This window comes from Cupressus sempervirens, chromosome 1, assembly GCF_028749045.1.
Source record: "Cupressus sempervirens isolate cs-2001-9-10 chromosome 1, ASM2874904v1, whole genome shotgun sequence".
NCBI lineage: Eukaryota > Viridiplantae > Streptophyta > Pinopsida > Cupressales > Cupressaceae > Cupressus > Cupressus sempervirens.
Window position 1 is genome coordinate 428,425,160 of NC_143118.1, and position 19,864 is coordinate 428,445,023.

The following is a 19,864-nucleotide window of genomic DNA, read 5'->3' on the forward strand; positions in this document are numbered from 1 at the left end:
CATTCAAGGCTTAGAAAACATGGAATACTACATCCCTAGAAGTGCTTGGCATACCTTAGGTCTCATAATAGCATAGGATCCGCTTACATTCACCCTAGTTAGAGCATCATACTCGCATTATCTAGGCTTCATCTTGCATCTTCTAGTCGTCATTGTGCTTCCCTCATCCTTCACATTTCATTTACTTAGTTTGCATCCTTTAATCTTTGCATTTCAACCTCAAAACTTGCATTTTGCATTGCCCATCTTGCATCTTTACATACCAAACCTTCTTATTGCACACTTTGAACATCATTATAGGTGTCCTAAACATCATTTTGAACCTTCATTCTAGTCCTAGCACTATCCCCTGCTACCTAGCTCACTGTGACATCAATCTAGAAACCCCAACACCTAAAATTGCCTTAGTTTCAATTGAGCTTCCCAACTGCGCTCTGAAACTACCAACTATGCTCAAACTAGCCCCAACTACACCATAGGCATAGTTGGTACTGTCTAGGTGCACTTTGTAATTTCAGAACCCAATTTGGGCTCCTAGACAACATTTTGAGGCTTCAGAGGTGTCCATAGGTACCTAGATAAGCCCCCCAATCTTAGTATGTCCTAATTTGCATCCTGCATCTCCTAGCCATCATTTTCATCACTTAAGACACCATTCTCTATAGTGTAACCTTCATTCTACATCTCCTAACCCATCATAACATTAGCCCCATCATCCTAGCTTCCTGGCATATCAACTTGGCAACCACATAACTCAGAATCAACAAACATTCATCCCATCTTCCCAACTATGCCATGAAACTACCAACTACGGCCAAACTAGCCCCAACTGCACCATAGGTGGAGTTGATACTTTTAGAGTACACTTGGTGCTGTTAGGGCATAGTTGGGCACTTGTATGACCATTTTAGGCCCTGAAATTGCATGTTAGGACCCCAAAACTGCATCTAGGAGCCTTTGTACCTCCTCATTTTGCATTTGACCCAAAACCGTATCTTGCACCCAAAATCCCATTTTTCACCTTAGGATCTTTGCATATTGCATATCTGATCAGGATAGCCATCATTTGGAGTCACCTAAATGTCATGTTGAACCCCAAAACCTTTGAATTTAGTCAAAAATCTGAACAAAGTATGAGTCCTAGATTATCTCCTAGTGTTGATGGATGATGGATCTTGACTAGTCTTTCTATCTTTTCTTATTATTTTCTTTGGTCAAATTTTGTCTATGTCTTGATAGATTTGACCTTGTCATCTTTTATCAATTTGATCTTTTTGTCTTTTATCACTTTTTGGTCAAGATCCAAAGTCCATTATCACAAGGTTAAACTCCTAGACAAAATACTTTCTAAAGATTTCACCTAAGTTCAAAACCTTGCATATACCCTTATCATTGGCATAATCATATTCCTAGGGTCCCGAAACATCATTTTGACTTACCCTAGTGGTATATTCCTCCCCCCCCCCATCTTGCATTGTTCAAAACCTTAGCATCATTTCCACTATCAAACCATGTCAACTTGTCTATCAACCAAATTGTCTTCTTGATCACTTGTCCTCATTTTGCATATCCAAAATGTCATTATCAACCCTAGAACACCATCTCTTGCATAGTCCACCTTGCATACATCAACCCCTAGCATCATTACCAAGTCCAAAATCTAACCCTAACCTTCACTTTTCATACTATAGGGTCATTTTCATCCCCTTTAGTTAATCTCCAAAATGTCAATTTGCATTTGCATTGGCATAGTTTCTGTAGGGCATTTTCATCTTGCATGTCAAAACCCTACTTCATCTAGCATTTTCCTAGGGTGCATAACATCCTTACACACCTAAAAATCCAAAAAAAACACTCATTTCTGCATCCTTAGGTATCATGCCATCACTCACTAGGACACAATCAGCTCAAAGACCTAAAGAGCTTTATCAACCTTTGTTTTCTGAGGTGCCAACACAACCAAAACCTCGTCCAAAACAAAAGAAGAGCAAGAAAACCCAACAAACTTTTGACTAAGACCAAATTGAGGCATCACAACCTTTACTTGCAGACCCCTTAAACATGTATTCAGAAGATCACTATAACAAAGAGATGATGCAACAAACCTTAAAAAATGCACCTACCATGAGGTTTACTTCAAAGACTTCCCCTACACATGGGATGGTTCAATGGAGTCTTGAATTTGAACCTATATTCGTGTCGATACCACCCAAAGGTGGAAGTGTACCAATCACACCCAAGGAAGAACAAACACACTCCTTTGAATTCAAAAAACCCAATGCAAGTACCTTTGACTATAACACATCAAACATACAACAAGGTACTGTACACATAAGTGATGACTTTGACACTGACTATGGAATCACTAATGAAGAAATGGCTAGGGCTCATCAAGAAAAAAATTTCTGCAAGAGCTTCAAACTTTTTGTAACCCAAGAAATTGTTGAATTCAACCCAAACGTGGAAGGACCTAAGTCCAAACATCAAACCAACACACCAATTAAAAACATACAACCCATGATCAATTTGGACTTAGATAGGGGAAAATAAGCTTTGGAGTTTTCAAACACAATAATGGCACCTATAAGGTCCCATCAAGAACCAACCATTGAAATCCTCCAAAGTATGTTTTAATACATCAACATTAATCCCTTGTTTGATGAACCACAACTAATGAAGGGAAACAAGACTCTCCCTAAATATCCCAAGAGGACATCAAGACTTGATTTTAGTCACATGATGCAACAACAAGATGCACCTAAAGGGACTTGTGCTCTAGGGATGCCAAACATACCTCCTTTGGAGACAAATCAACAAAGTGCACCTTTGCTCCTAACCCTACCAAGTGTTATGACATCAAATGTTATGGAGCCTCCCATGAGTACACTTTAATGAAACATCAACTACAAAAATCTCTATTGATGCACAAAGGAAAAGTCTTATTGACATTACACCTATTCCGAAAAGGAATGCACCTAATTGTCAACTCAATATGATGTCCCAAGGAGAAACCTCTAACACTCAAAGATGCCAAAGCAACAATACCAACATGGCGATCACTTCTAAAGGACATAACTAACTACCCTGACAATGTCAAACTACAATAGTCTAAGGTCTTAATGTTTCCAACACACATGTGGCATATCAACAACAACACCAACCACAACAACAACAACCTCAAGTGGTACAAGCATCCAATGTCCCTAACACACAATCCAATGTAAACCCACTTGACTTCTATGCAATGTATCAACAACAAGCCATGTTTGCTAAACATCAAGAGCAACTCAAACAATAGTTGGAATACCAAAGATGCCTTGAGCAACAAATTGCATACCATCAACATTTGTTACAATAGAAACATGTGCCACAACAACCCCAATAGATACCTCTACAACAAAAATCACATGCATGGTCTCACATACAACCAATAGAGGTATCCCAACAACAACCACAACAAATGGCACAACAACACTATACGGTACATCAATCGTAGTCGATACCACAACAAGTGCCACATCAAATACCACAACAAGTACCCCAAAATGTGTCACAACAAGTACCCCAAAATGTGTCACAACAAGGACCCTTTTGTCTTCAAGGTACTAACATACCTCCACCACCTAGTGACACATCACCAGACTCATCTAACACAAAAATGTCAGAACTGAGTAGACATAGTTCTCGCCACAGTAAGTGGTCTACACATAGACAAAAAAGACTTAAAGGGAAGACTATCATGCAAAACCGTAATGAAGAGCTATTACAACAATTCAAACAACTTTCCAAACAAGTCGAGGCATTGGGAGTCCAAAAGAAACATGCTCTATATATAGAAAGGGACTTACCTCCTAATCCATTTGATAAAAGTCTATATATGCCTCCACTCCCAAGAAACTTAGAGGCTCCAAGATTTGATAAATACCAAGCAAAAGGAAACCCTATTGATCATATCAAAGAATTTTGTGCCTCATGTACTGAACTTAGTGATGAGCCCACTTACCTCATGAGATTGTTCCCTTGTTCTCTGGGTGGGCCCGCACTTGAATGGTACTCCAAACTTCTCGGTACTATCAAATCTTGGTCAGAGCTAGTAGACAAGTTTATCTCTCACTTTGCCTTTAACATTATGAATGAGGTGATGCTTTTTGATTTGTGCTCAACTAAACAAAAGATGAGAGAACCATTCATCACATTCTTACTTCGTTGGAGGAGCTTAGTAAGTCAATGCTCACTAGAAATTCTTTAAGAACAACAAGTTAACTTGTGCATTGAAAACTTAGTCTCAGACTTAATGTATGAGTTAAAAATCAAGAGTCCAAGTACCATTTCTAAACTGATGAAAAAGGGGCTAGTATTGAAGATGCTCTTATCCATAAGGGAATCCTCAAGATAAACAAGGAAAACACAAACACCAACTCGTCTAATGACAAGGCAAAATTTTTCTCCAAAAACAAGAATGTGACCAATGATGGCCTTGTGGATGCTCGTACAATTAGCACAATTCAACCTCAACTGACTTTGAAAGGTGAAAATCCTACGAATTCACAAACTCTCAATCAAACATCAGCTCCACAATAGAAAACTGAGACTTCCATGCAAGAAAAACCCTGAAGACACCCTAGAACCAAGGATAGGAAATTCACACCATTAGGGATACCTCTTGAGATGGCACTACAATGGTTACTCAATAATAACTTCCTATAGTTACCCTCGATCAAAGACAAACTGTTAACTCAAGTAGATTGGTGGGATGACAAAAAATTCTGTGATTACCACCGCACCAATGGACATAAGACCTCATCATTTCCAACTAAAGCATGCAATACAAGACCTCATTGATGATGGTATAATCATAGTTGATCCATCACTATTAGCATCCAACTCTGATCACACTATCTTCAAAGATCCTTTGGGTAATCATGACAAAGAGAAACCCTCCAGTTCAAACTCAAACTCACAAGGTAATGTGAATTACGCATGCATTGGATATGACTACACCATTAACTATTTCAATGAGTCTGATTCCTGCGTATCCACATTCACCTTAAAGGTTAAAGACCCTCATTGCGCTGTCACTACATGTCGTACCAAGATCACTCTTCTTGGAGCCCCATCTAGAGCTACTGCTTCTACTAGACCTACACACCCTAGTAGGCCTAATGCTACTACTTCATATAATTATAGCCTTGTTGAATAGCTCGACAAGACCCCAACACAAATATCCATTCTAGACCTACTACGTGCATCTCCCCAACATCAGAAGATCTTGGATCAAGCCCTTAAAGAGTCAATAGTCCCAGATACCATGGATGTTGCCTAGTTTCAAGCCAATGTTGGGAACCAATTTGCCTCACAACATATCACCTTTTCCCCTCAGGATATTCCTAAGGACAAACCTAACCATAATGATCCCCTTCATCTTGAAGTCTTCATCCATAATGCCAAAGTTAGACGTGTCTTAATAGATGGAGGAGCATGACTAAAAATATGTACTCTTAACATTGTCAAAGGTTTGAGTTATTTTGAAGATGATGTGGATCCCTCTCACAGAATCACAATAAAATCTTATGATGATGGTGAACGCTTCTCCAAGGGCATCATCATATTACCCATCAAAATTGGTCCAGCTACTAAAGATACATTGTTCCATCCTAGATATAGAAATTAATTATAACATGATACTAGGACACCCTTCACTTCATGCTATGAAAGTGGTGCTCTCTACATATCATCAATGTTTAAAATTTTCCCATAACAATTTGGAAGTTACCATCCCTGGCAATCTAGATCCTTTCCAATTTTGTGCTAATCTAAGAGATGCAACTGCATACCAAGTCCCAACAAACAATGAAGCACAACCCACATATTCCTCTAAATATGTGGATGCAGATATACTCCTCAGTAAGGCCAAGGAAAAGATGAAGATAGAAGATAATGGGTGTGGAGAGTACTTTATGTCTCAAGTATCCCACATTAGGGAGTCACCACTTTCTCCCCAGTCTTTACATAAATCACACCCATTACAAGACCAACATTCTAAGATCAGTACACAAAATACCACTTCTACCAATGAGAATACTTCCATTTGTATGGAGAAAGCACAAGAAGAACAAAAACCCACTTTGATATCTCCTAACAAGTATGGACCTGGGTTTACTATCATGCAGAAACAAGGCTATGATGGATATAATTGTCTTGGATGCCAGAAACAAGGAATAATTGAACCTATCACTACAAAAAGACAACCTCCTAGTTTGGGGCTTGGATTCAAACCATTACGAATAGGTCCTCCTAATACTATGGTACTTACATGTAAGACTAGATGTTTTGAACAATGAAAAGGCATCTGAGGATATCCCACCTGAAACCAACAATCCTCTAACTTCTGAGTATAACCCCAATGATACAATGGAATCTAATACCCATATCCATACCTTTAACCAAAGACCATTCAACACTGATGATGACATCCCCTCAAGTTATCCTAAACCATTGGATTGGGACCAATGTGGACCACCAATTTTTGATAGATTCGATAATGATGACACTCTTATAATAGAATTTGAAATATATGGAAGCATTATGAACAAAAATCATATAGAATCAATTACTCTTGAAGTGAACACATTGGCATATTGTTGGGAGTCAACTCCATCTTCTAGTTACGAAACTGAAAGCAAAGAAAAAAATAACAAGCATAGGTCTCTTGGTGAAAACCAAAAGGTGCCATTAGACCATGAAAAATCAAAAGCTAAGCACCTCCCAAGGATACAAGATAAACAAGATGATTCCATAAATATCAGTGTTCCAGTGTTCAACCTACCATGAAGCCTTTTTGAGTACTCTCGATCAGCCTTCATGTGGGAAGTCGTTGGTCTCAATCCTCCCAATCCTCCCTTATATCCAATTGTTTATCCCCAAATCCAACTACCTAATTTTCCCAACACCCAAGATCAAATCTTTATCTAACAACCCTTTGCATATGTCATCATTAGTGACATCCCATACCAAGAATCCTTTGAACCAAGTATCCTTAGATGCCTTGAGTTGCGAGAGACAAATATTGTCTTACATATGGTAGATGATGGTATATCTTGAGGCCTTTCTAGAGGTTTGATTTTAGCTACAGACTCGGAATGAATCCTATGTAGTTATGGTTAGTCATGGATCCAAAGATTATCGAATAGCAGCACCAACAAAATATTTCTTCTCAACATTTGTCAGAAATGTTCTTGATTCTATCTAAAAGTCCTGAAAAAATATCAAAAAATGGAAAAAAAATCGTGAAAAGAAAAGTGAAAAAGGTCATGACAAAATGGATGCCTTGATGAAAGCCTGGAAAACAGGCATCTTGGCACAAAAATTTGAGTCAAGAGAAAAATTCCATCCAAAAGTGAAAACTTGGCAAACAGGTACTTTGGACAAGTACCATGGTGAAAACTTGGCAAACAGGCACCATGTGTAACCAGTTGTTGCTCCTCCATCTATCAGGATTCCATCTAGTTTTTTCCCCCTTGGTCATTCCTTGGTCATATCTTTCATATTGCAAGACATCCCTACTCCTTGACCATCGCTCACAAACTAGTTAAAATCCATTGTTATCTTACCTAATGCATCACCAGTCTATACATAATCTGTCATTGGCCTTTGTACATAGTTTGCGTCTTATCCTAGGGCATACTACCTACATGGTGCATGAGTTTGAACTTGAACTAGGGGCATATCCCTAGGCACTTTTTATCCATTGGACTTATTGCATAACGGATTGGAGCTAACACTTGTATATGCTTATACGATCCTGAAAAAATCCTTAAAATTCCAATACGATCCTGAAAAAATCCTAAAAACTCAAATATGATCCTGAAAAAATCCTAAACATTCGAATATGATCTTGAAAAAATGCTAAAAACCATAAAATGTCTTAAAAAAAGCATTAAAAATCGTATAATGTCTTTAAAAAAGCACTAAAAATCATATAATGTCCTAAAAAAATCACTAAAAATCAGAAAATGTCTTGAAATAAATCCTAAAAATTGTAAAATGTCCCGAAGAAACCAGTCACACCAAAAACATCAAATATTCCCAAAAACCTTGAAAATTAAAAAACCCACCAAAAACTTGTAATAAACCTTGTAAATAGTCATTGTGGTTAATCACCCCTTTTGTGTGAACACTTGTACTTTGCAAACTAAAACTCAAAGCACAACACTTCAATGACAGTCACAATATCTGAGCAATGTGAACCAACGATCAATCAACCATGTCACCATGAACCTATCAACTGAATCCACAATCACATGATCAACCTATCAAACACTATCTAAAGACCTCCAACACTAAAAAGCAAGTAATAATGGACAAGAATAGTTGTTGGTTCATGCTGTTTAGTGAGTGATTTATTTTTGATCATGTTCCTATGCCACTCGATGATATAAACTAATCTATGAGAGTGGCCAAGATGGTTCATGGTCATCTTTTATTTTCTATCTATTAAAATGTACCTTTGAACATTTGGGGCATGTATATATGCCTTAGGAAGGACAAGGTCATTTTCTATCTACATCGTGTCATTTTCTATCTACATCGTGCTTGTTTACGCAAAAGGTCTACATTTTTCACTTTGGCCCTTTATGCCATGATGCATTGCATTCCATTTGCCATATCAAAATAAAGCTCCATTTGACATATAGTGCACTTTACAAAAGAAAAAGTCTTCTCATTATACTAACAATTCCTCATCTCATCTCCTCTGTCTTCTTTTTCTACTTCATCTACTACCTTGGTCTCGCACTCTGATACATTAAACACATTGTTGTCTTGCATTCTTGCATATGTCAAAATCCCAAAATGATCCAAAGCAATACATCTTTGCATAAACATGACATTTATAGTATCTCCACATTTCATTTGCATTCATTTTACATGTCATTTGCATTCATTTTACATTTCATTTGCATTCATTTTACATTTCATTAGTATTCATTCCATATCATTTTACATTTCATTACATATCCTTTACATTGCATTAGGCATTCATTCATGAGAAAAACATGTGGCAAAAAATAAAACATGGCATTTCCTACACATAACATGTAATAAATCAACGCATGATGTCATCATATATAAGTCCACCTAAAAAAGCATAAATGTGTCCATATAAAACATCTAAAGTATATGCATAATCCATCTCATATAGTCATCATAACACAAGTACATCTCATAAATGTCTCACAAAAGTATCAGAGTATATGACCCTGGTTTACATGAATACTAACTGCCCGTAGGCGTGAACCATGAAAGAGCATAATAGAAACCAAAAAGAAAAATAGAGAAGCCCCTCTCTACATGAGTATGTCAATGTCATCCCATGCTGTCCCTAGCCTCACGACCTCTATCCAGCCTCAAGGATGATTCCTCTGCTCTTTGTGGTGGCCTCATAGGCCCCATCACCCCTGCATTGCTCTGTGTCCTCTGTGTCTGATAGGAGTGAGATCTCAATGCATGAAAGCTCTCTACTCTCTGCCCTAGTGGCATGACTCTCTCATACTGATCTCTCTAGTACTATGCTTCCATGTATGCCCTGCTCATCATCATCACCATCTCTCTGAAGTTTGCATCTCTAATGCTACTGATGAACTCTTGAGACTCCTGCATTGCTATCTCTACCTAGCATACCGCGATGTCTCTCTCAGCCATAGCCCATCTCTCTACTACAACTACATCTCTCTCTCCTATCACAACATCCCTCTCTACCACAACCTGATCCAACTAACTCCATAGACCTCTAATCACCTCCATCAACTCTAGTTTACTAGGCCCTACCCATACTAGTACTAGTGCCTTCTTGGCATAGTCCACTGGATCCCCCTCCACATCCATTGCAGCTGCATCACTAGCCTCCCAATAGTCATCCTCCTCTTCTCCCTCGTCACCACCTCCAACACTGTCCCCACCCCCAATATCTCCACCCTCCTCATCATCTCCCTCATCCTCTCCCTCAACATCCTCCTCATCATCTCCCTCATCCTCCCCCTCAGCATCCTCATCATCACCCCCCGTATCACCCCCAACATCCTCATCTCCCTCCTCCTCCTCCTCTCCTCCCTCCTCATCCTCTCCCTCATCCTCCCACTCAGCATCATCCTCTCCCCCATCCTCCTCCTCATCCGAATTCGCTTGAGACCTCGCTCATGGTACTGGTACTATTATATCTGTCAAAGGCCTAGGGTGATGTTGTGCAAACCATCTATCATATCTTACCATCATGCTTGCATCCACTACATCTACTCCTACCCCCCATATCCTTGGCAGTGACTCCGCTAGCTATGCATATGCCACCTATGTCCTGATAGGTACTCCCCACTCTCGAACCTCTACTCTAGACTATGCAAATAATGCTAGACTAGTCAGTACATCCTATGTCTCCCTAAACTATCTTCATACCCACTTTGGTAGGTACATCTCTATCACCATATGCCTAATTACTGTGTGCCCTATGAGATAGCACTCCTGCCTATAGTATGGTAAGTGAATATCATCATCATCCCATCTAGGGAAATTTCTATAAGGTCTTTAGATAAACTGTGTCATTGTATCTATCTGATGCCAGAAGTACCTCATGTACCCTAGTGGTCCTCGTGCCAGTACACCCTTATAGCTGTATGCATAAGGCATGTCCTCCACAAACTCTCGCTCTACAAGAGGCTTAAATACTACAATGTGTTCATAGGTCTAGATCTGTAACAATGTACTGCTAGTACTAAATGATAGCTTGCCTCTGTATGCTACTTGATATAGATAGTAATACAACATCACCAATATGCACGGGCCCCAGGAAAACATAGTACCCTCCATGATCATCCACTCTAGAACTCGGCCCCATCTAATAGGGAATCCATGTCCCCACCTATCAAGAATAAACAATCCACCAATCACCCAAAAGATCATAGTTGTCAGCCACTAATGACATGCCACCAATAGGTCCCACCCAATCTCGTAATCTCGAATCCCTAACTCTGTATCTCCACATCCAAATAAGCAGTGTAGTATTGCTCGTCATATAGTTGGGTCATACACCGCTAACTCTCCATGAATAGGGATCCTAAGGATATGCCATACATCCTCTAAAGTCATAGTTGTCTTCCCTATCAAGATATGGAATGAACCAGTCTCTAAGTGCCATCTCTCTGTCAAAGCTATCAGTAGAGCTCTATTCCCCCTCACCTTTGGCATGAATGTAACATGATATAAACCAACACTGGCCAAGATCCCTTGCTCACCCGCTATCATCTGGTGATGTAATGCAAGACTCTGCGGCCTATGTCCCCTTGTCTATAATAGGGACAACTCCTCCTACATAATCATATAGCTTATGTCAACCTCCCATGGTTTTGCATCCAATTTACCCTACTTTTGTCCCAAGCTTGACTTATTTTGACTCTAGTTTGACTAAGTTTGACTTTTTCTAAGCATGTTTGACTACATTGTCTTATGTTTTGAACTCTTTCTAGGATTTTGAACATGTTTACCAAGTTTTGTGTCATTTTGAGCTCATTTGCATCATTTTGACCCTATCCCTAGCCATCTATCAACCTTTTTTTTTCCTCCATCTGAGCTAAGTTTTACTAGGTTTTAGTTTTTCCTAATCATCCTAACCTCAATTAAACTATGTTTTCAACTCTTCCTAGGTTTTTGAACATGTGCTCCAAGTTTCAGATCATTCTAAGTCCGTTTGCACCCTTTCGAGCCCCTTGTACTGTTCTCTGTTAGCATTTACCTAGGTTTGACCTATGTATGTGCTAAGTTTGACCAAATGTTGACCACTTAGACCACCTTTGACTACATTTTAACATATTTCTAACATCCCTCTAGGGTTATGCTAGTCCACCCCAAGTTTTAGGTTGATCCAGGACCATCTGGACCACATTCGGACTCCTGAAGCATCTTGGGGCATAGTTGGGGCTCCCAACTGCACCCAGGGTGCACTTAGTGGCACACTTGGATTTGTTTTGAGTGTAGTTGGGGCATTTGGATGCCCTATCCTAGCTGTAGGGCCCCTATTTGACCTCGTTTGACCCCTTTTGACCTCAACAAACTCCTAGGTGCCTAAAAACTAGTAAAAAGCATGAGAAAACATAAAAAGTCCAAATATGGCCTCGATGTACTCACCGGGGGTCCAACATCTACCCACCATTGGAAGGTCCACACTTGTTCACCATGGTGTTGCTCCTTGGGTAGCCGATCCATTCTCCTTGCTCCAAAGCTCTTTTCTTCCAAAAGTGAAGATGAAAATGACTTTCAAAACCCTCTCCAAACCCTTTTATATTGTGTTTCTGCCTAGATGGATGTGCAAGAACCCTTTCTGTGTTGGTCGTGATGCCCTTTTGCACTCCAGAGCCCATAACTTTCACATTTGAGCTCCGATTTTTGATCCGTCAGTTGCTATGATTTTTTTTCTCATTGTTGATGAAATCAACCTATCATATGCCTATGTTGGTCAATTTCTTGAGGGGGCATAAATATATACCACATTACTGGGGCATGCTTTTATGGCTTTTTCATTAGCATTTTTTGACATAATGCTCTAAATCACATTGTATCAAAGAGGGGCAAAATGTAGACTCTACAAAATGGTTTGCATCTATAGTTTCATCACTTCCTCATACTAATTCATCACATTTTCTCGTTCTACTAATTTTGATCTTTTGGCCAACTTGATCATATCTCAATAATGTCCATCATCATTCGTGTATTCTTTTACATCAATTTCATATCATTTCAAAACCATTTCATATCAACTCAAAATCACCCCAAATTAACCCAGAATCACTCAAAATCATTCTAAATCATCATGAACATATCAAACATCGAAAATCAATCATCATCTGTCCAATCTTAGGCATCTTTGTGGCTTTCAGTGCCTTGGAAACCTATCAATCTATCAAATCCTATCAATCTGACCTTAGTATTGTCATGGCTCTCAGTGCTAGGTCAAACTATCATTCATGTCATCTGATCTTTGACATTGTTGAGTCTTCCAATGTTGGATCATGGCATTATCAACCATTTTAATAATATTGACTGCATCCGTCAATATTATTATGATCAACCCTATCAACCAATCTCGATCTTGTAGCATTTTACAATGTCAGTTAAATGTTACATATCTTTAGTTCATGTTGTGTGTCCTTGGCATGTTATACATTTTGATCAATCAATTTGACCATGGCTTTGGTCTATCTATCATCATCCTAGTCGATTTCCATTATCATCACACTTCATCAATTGATAAGATCACACTTATTTAATCAAATTGGCCAATCATTTTACTAATTTTCTCTATAGGATGAAATAACCCATAATTTAATCCTATGTCATTTCACTAATTATTCTTCTTAACTAACCTTCTTAATTAATTAATTTTATTAATTAATTGGTTCACCATTCACAAACCATGGAAATTCTCAATTTCCTAAGTCGTATTTTCCTCCATTAATTCCATTTTCACCAATTTCTATTTTGTGGAATAAACAATTTTTAATTCAAATATTTCACAAAATATTGACATCATCATGACATGGGAGTGACACTTCGTTGATTCTCCTTTGACACTAGGCTAAGATATGTCAATAATCCAATAGTCTTATTCTCTTACGCATATCCATATTTCGCTTCATTCATCAAAGATTCTTGGCTTTAAGTGGGCTTGAGGTGTCATATGATGCATCATAGATTCTCTTCCCTCTTTAGCCAACTTTGACTTCCAAGTGTCATAGAATCTTACACTTGGCATCTTGTGTCATATGCATCATGGATTCTCCAAAGAATCTCTTACCATGTCACATATCTATGGGTGACAAATCCAATGCTCTCATCTTGAGTGTTGATTATAAAATGAGCACTCTTTCTCTCATTTCTAGTCCCTAGCTTCTTGTTTTCCACTCTTTTCATTCTCACACTAAAATCACAACTTCAAGTATTCTCATAGCATTATCATCATTATAGGCTTTTGCTTCAACATTGTGTGCATTATAGACAATTTTGGAGCTACATCACATGGAGAAGAAAGAAGGACATGTGAGCTACAAATGAAAGAGGGAGCTTTTAATATTGTTGCTTTCTTTATTCATTTGGCTTTCATGGTAGACTAGAGGGTGTTAACATATGATTATTGAGTTTGTGATTTTCTCATAGTATGTTAGATGTTAGCCCATTTTATTGGTCCTACAGAAACTACTTGACAAGGTTAGAGAGTTGGTTATTAGTAACATCCTTCTGAATATGGAAGACACTTTTGTTTCCAAGGAAGATATGAACAAGTTGTTGGCTAGGTTTGAAAACCCAAAACCTAGTTCCATCTTGTAGAGGGTCACGGACAATGGTTTGTTGCAAGCATCCTCTTTTCCAGAAGCTTTCCCCTATCCTGAGTTAGTTCTAGCATGTAAGGATAGATATGATGGTGTTGAAAAATGCATTCATGCCTTTAATAGTGATGTTCTGGTATATGTGAGTTGAGTAACTTTTATGGGTGCTTTGAGAATCCCCCTGCATGAAGTATATGAAGACTAGACCATCAATTCCCTATGCTCAATTCTCTACAAATGTCATAGAGTTCAACAACAACATTGCTAAAAGTTGGCTTTTCAAGTCTAAAAGAGGGGGTTCCCAACTTGCAAAACCATTGACTAGAGAGCATATGATCCTTGAAATCAAGGACATCATCCCATTGCTTAATAGGGTAAAGCAAAATTCACATGCCTTCCATTGGGAAAAATAGAATAATTTCTTCATTCAAACTATTTTAGGGGAAGATAAATACATTGACTGGGCTGATATAATAGCAACTAGGTTGCAAGAAGAACCATCCCAGGCTTCTAGAACCTTTGGCTTTTACACGACCTCCTACTTTGTTCTACATCCTAGCTTGTGGTAAAGAATAGAAAGGTCTACCACACTCAAACTAAAACTTGAGTATGCCCATTTATGAATATTACTCTCTCTTGAAGAAGAAAATTAAAAACCTAGATGGATTTAGAATAGTTCAAGACACATTTTTAGCCAAATTGGTGTTTGAATTGTAAGGAAAGGAAAACATGAGGTTGACAGAAGAAGCCACCTAGTTGATTGATATCTATGGTAGTTACTTCACCCAGTTTCCTCATTTCACCTATCTCAGGATTGAAGGCTATGAAGGTAAACCACTAAGGTTCCCCAACATTATCTAGGTCATTTTGTATTAATTGCAGTATGAAGACAATTAGCAAGAGTGGATAAACATTGTAAGGAGAGGAAAGGTTCAGGATACACATTTCCTATTGATCTTGAACATTATAAATGCAAAACTATTCAAGATGCCCTTAGACTCATTTAGCCAAGATCAAATTAGTGAGCTTACTGGCTTACCCTAATAGACCTAATTTTGATAGTCTATAATTTTCTATGAAGTACTCTGAAGAAGCTTCTTCTACTTTGCACATTTCCCACTTAAAAGATTTTTGGGCAAATTGTCAAGATGACTTTGAAGTTTGAAAGAAGCTTTGGTCTAGGATAACTCTAGCACAAACTAAAGATTTCAATCTCCCTTTAGATGTCTCAGGGGTGTCTGAAGAGAAGGATGAAGAGATTGTTGACCCTACCTACATTGAGAAGATAGAATCTCATCCCTTATCAGAGATTGAATGGACTAAGTCGGAGGAAGATGACCTGCAAATAAGAACTCAACTCGTCTTGGCTAGAACAAAGTAATGGCTCATGTGCAAAAGGCAGTCAAGATCAGTGACTTGTAGTGTTCAAAGGATTCATGATAGTTCGAGTTCACCCTTGGTTATTATCAGTTTTATAAGGTTGTTGATTCCCCCGATGCAAGAAAGTGAAAGTTGGCTAAACTTGAACCCCCTATTAAAAGTTTAGTTCATCTCCCTACTTTTGTCAAGTGGACTAGATCTCATAGTAGGAGGAAGCAAGAATAAGAAAAGAATGTGTGTGTGCCTCCAAACAAGTTTGTAATGATAGAACTTGATGTAGTAGAAGAGTGAGAAGAAACAAGGGAATCCCTCATTGACGAGATGAAATAGGGGTGTCAAAAAACTATGGAAGGTGTCACTACTTTGAGTGTGATGCCACTTAGTTCATCGCCGATATTGTAGACACCTCCTCCCAAGGATAACCATTTGGTACCTAACTAGTTTGAGCTATCAGTGAGCAAGAAGAGAAGCCTAGTACCAATGACTCTCCCTATGGAAGAAATGGTGAGTAAGCACCTTGGGAAGACCCCTAGGAACAAAAGTCCAACGATTGAGACTATGTTGAACATTGATGATGAAATAGGTCAATGGGTTGTAGAGGTTATGAAGCCAACAACTAGAAAAAGCATAGAGGAAATACAACCTCAAGACTATGTAGTAGAGAAGACCATCCTTGGCCCTACCTCAAGAGCCACTGATATGAAAATATGGGATGTGGGGAATGCTAGGATCTCTCAATAGATATGGAAGGATCAAAGAGATAATCACAAATTAAAGAAATCAATGTGGAAGATGGCTGAATACATTAATGAGCTACAGAGCCCACATGTAGAAGCCTTTCCCAAGGTTATTATGTATATTGATGTAGAGTCTCCCTTGAATAAAAGCTTCCTCAACTAGGTTAAGAGAGACCGCTTAATCACCCAAGCCTATGGTGAATGGTTGAGAGTTTTTCACACTCAAGCAACCTATTATTTCTCCCATTTTGCCAATAGTAGTGCCAGAGAAGACAAGTTGACAACAACCTTGGAGTCAGAGATGAATGCTTGGGACTCTAAGATGATTAGGTGGGATGAATACATAATTGATATTTCTGAAGTGCAAGAATATGACGTAGACAAATTTGGAAATGAATTCCCTAGATCAAGTGACTATAGGAAATGAGTGACATTTTAGTTCATGATTTGACCATTTTTGCTAGAGTAGATTCAATGATGATCCTTTGTATCGATCACCTGTAGGTTCAAGATAAAAATTTGGATCATATTGGTTGAATCATGAAATGTGGAAGCTCAGACTAGAATAGCTAGGTATCCCATAGTAGAAGAGCTGGATGATTTTCTTGCAGTACACAAAGTCTGGAAAGAAGGTGGTGGCAGCTATTTTGACACCTAGGAATCTCATACCAATATTGATAATACAATTAGAGCCTGAAGGAGAAGTGAAGGGTCACTCACATCATTTTTCTCTTATTTTAGTTAATTATGTTTTAAAACTCTACGTTTGAAAATGTTTGAACTTCCATATGGGAGTTACTTTTAAGGGTTGGCTCTATGGACATCGCATAGTACCTTTTTGTTAGAATGTAATGGACACCCTAGAAATGCCCAAAAAGACGAACCAACTGCTGATAGTGATTTTAATGTCTTTGCATAGATTTGAAACCACATAACATGAACAAGAAGGAATTTGTGCAAAACTGAAGATTGAACTATTATTGAAATAATATTAGTTTTCAAGCTAATAAAATCAAATACATAGCAAACTTTCCAACTTGCTAATTAGTCCAGCATTATAACATGTTATTTTAGTCATGATTTCCCAACTTGCTGCTATAGTAATATGAATAGTGTCATGCTCCAATGTTGGTATAGTAAAAATTGCCTTCAATCAGTCCAAGACCCTCATAAAAATATTCCTCCACAATGGCATAAGTATCAGACAAGGAATGAGAATGGTATGAGCAAACACTCAATTTGCCTGTAGTTGGAAATGCACCCAAGCTGCCTATTAATGAAGCTAATAGCAATGAATTCCAAAGGCCAAACCCCAAGGAAATGAAATCTAGAGTGTCACAAGAGAGGATATATTTCCTCTAATGCCAAGAATAGAACTGTAACTCACGCATTAAATTTCTTCTCATATTCAACCTGCGTAACAATAGTCACAAGCTCTCCTTTTGTTCCTTCTTAATAGGGTTGACCACTTTTCACAAGAAATGTGGGATAAATAAAATAAAATAAAAGGCTAGACAACTACTAAAGTGGGGACATTACAGTCTGCCCCCCTCAAAATTGCGTGTCCACAAGCAATCTCATTCCTATTTGCTGTAACACCTGCTCACTCTCCCAAGTAGCATCTTTCTCTGGTAGGTCTCTCCATCTGACTAAATATTCTTTAACCACCCTATTCTGCAGAGTCCTCTGCCTAGTATCCAAAATAGCCTTAGGAATCAATACGAGCTTCCCCTCCTCATCTAATGGAGGAAAATCTACAAAAGGTACAACTCTCTGACCAATGGCTTTCTTAAGCCTCGATACATGAACCACATTATGCACCTAATTGGCCTCTGGAAGCTCAATCTTATAGGAAACCTCATCCACCCTTTGAATCACTTTGTAAGGTCCATAAAACTTAGGCTTTAACTTCTCTGCTCTACTTTTCTTGAGTGATGACTGTCTATATGGTTGTAGCCTCAAGTAAACCATATCCCCAACCTCAAAGCTATGCTCTATCTAGTGCTGGTTAGCATACAATTTCTATTGATTTTTGGCTTGTTGTATATTCTCCTTGAGCACCCTCAAAATATCCTAACTATCTTGCAAGAAGTTTTTTTCTTTGGGCACTCTACTATCCCCCAAAACTAGATCCATGAAACTAGGTGCTTCACAACCGTATAGTGCCATGAATGAAGTCATCTTGATGGACATATGATAAATGGTGTTATAACAATACTCTCCCATATGTAGCCATTTGATCCAAGCCCTTTGTTGTGCAATCACATAGTTCCTCAGATATTCTTCCACCCATTTATTTGCAATCTCTGTTTGCACATCTGTCTGTGGATGATAACTAGTGTTATGTGTAAGATTTTTACCACACAACCCAAACAATTCCTACCAAAAAACACTTGTAAATTTACTATCTCAATCACTGACAGTGAAACTAGGTAGCCCATGTAACCTGAATATCTCTCTAAAGAAAAGATCAACCACCTATGCTACTGTGTAAGTGAATGGAATAGCAAAGAAGTGAGAAAAATTTGTCATTCGGTAAACTATCACATAGATGCAATCTCTCCCTGTACTCATAGTAACCTAGTGATGAAGTCCATAGAAATAATTTCCCATTTCCTATCTAGAATGGGAAAAGGTTGTAAAAATCTTGTAGGATATGTGTGCTCTCCCTTATTCTATTGACAAACTACACACTCCCTGACATGCTTTTGAACATCATCCTTGAGCCCTTTCCATGTGAACTACTCATGAATCTACCTATAGGTCTTAAAAACCCCTGGATGTCTAGCTATAGGTGCATCATGAAATGCCTTCATTATTACTTCCCTAAACTATGATGAAGGAATCAAATATATCCTACCCTGGAACTTGATCAATCCGTCCATCACTACATAACAATCATCCTGTATGGTGCCTGCAATCACTCGAGAAGCCCAAGTGTCCCTCACATACTTTTCCATAATAATATTTCTCCAATCTCTTGTAATCTCAGCTAGAGCACAAATATGAGGTCTCTTGGATAAAGCATTTGCCACCAAATTATTCTTACCTTTGACAAACTCAATGTCAAAGTCATAAGCCTGCAACTTTGTAATCCACTTCTATTGTCTATCATTCAAATCAAACTGACTCATAAAGTCTTTGATGCTATTGTGATTAGTATTGATAAAAAACTTCCCCCCAACTAGGTAGGACTGAAACTTGGCTAATGCATACATAATAGCCAACATCTCCCTATCGTAGATGGAATAGCTCCTCTCCACTCTACAGAGTTTCCTATTCTCAAAAGAAATGGGATGTTTCTCCTGCATCAAGACTGCTCCATTCCCATCACTTGACGCATCGTAATGAAGCTCAAATGGCTTTGTGAAGTCTAGTAGA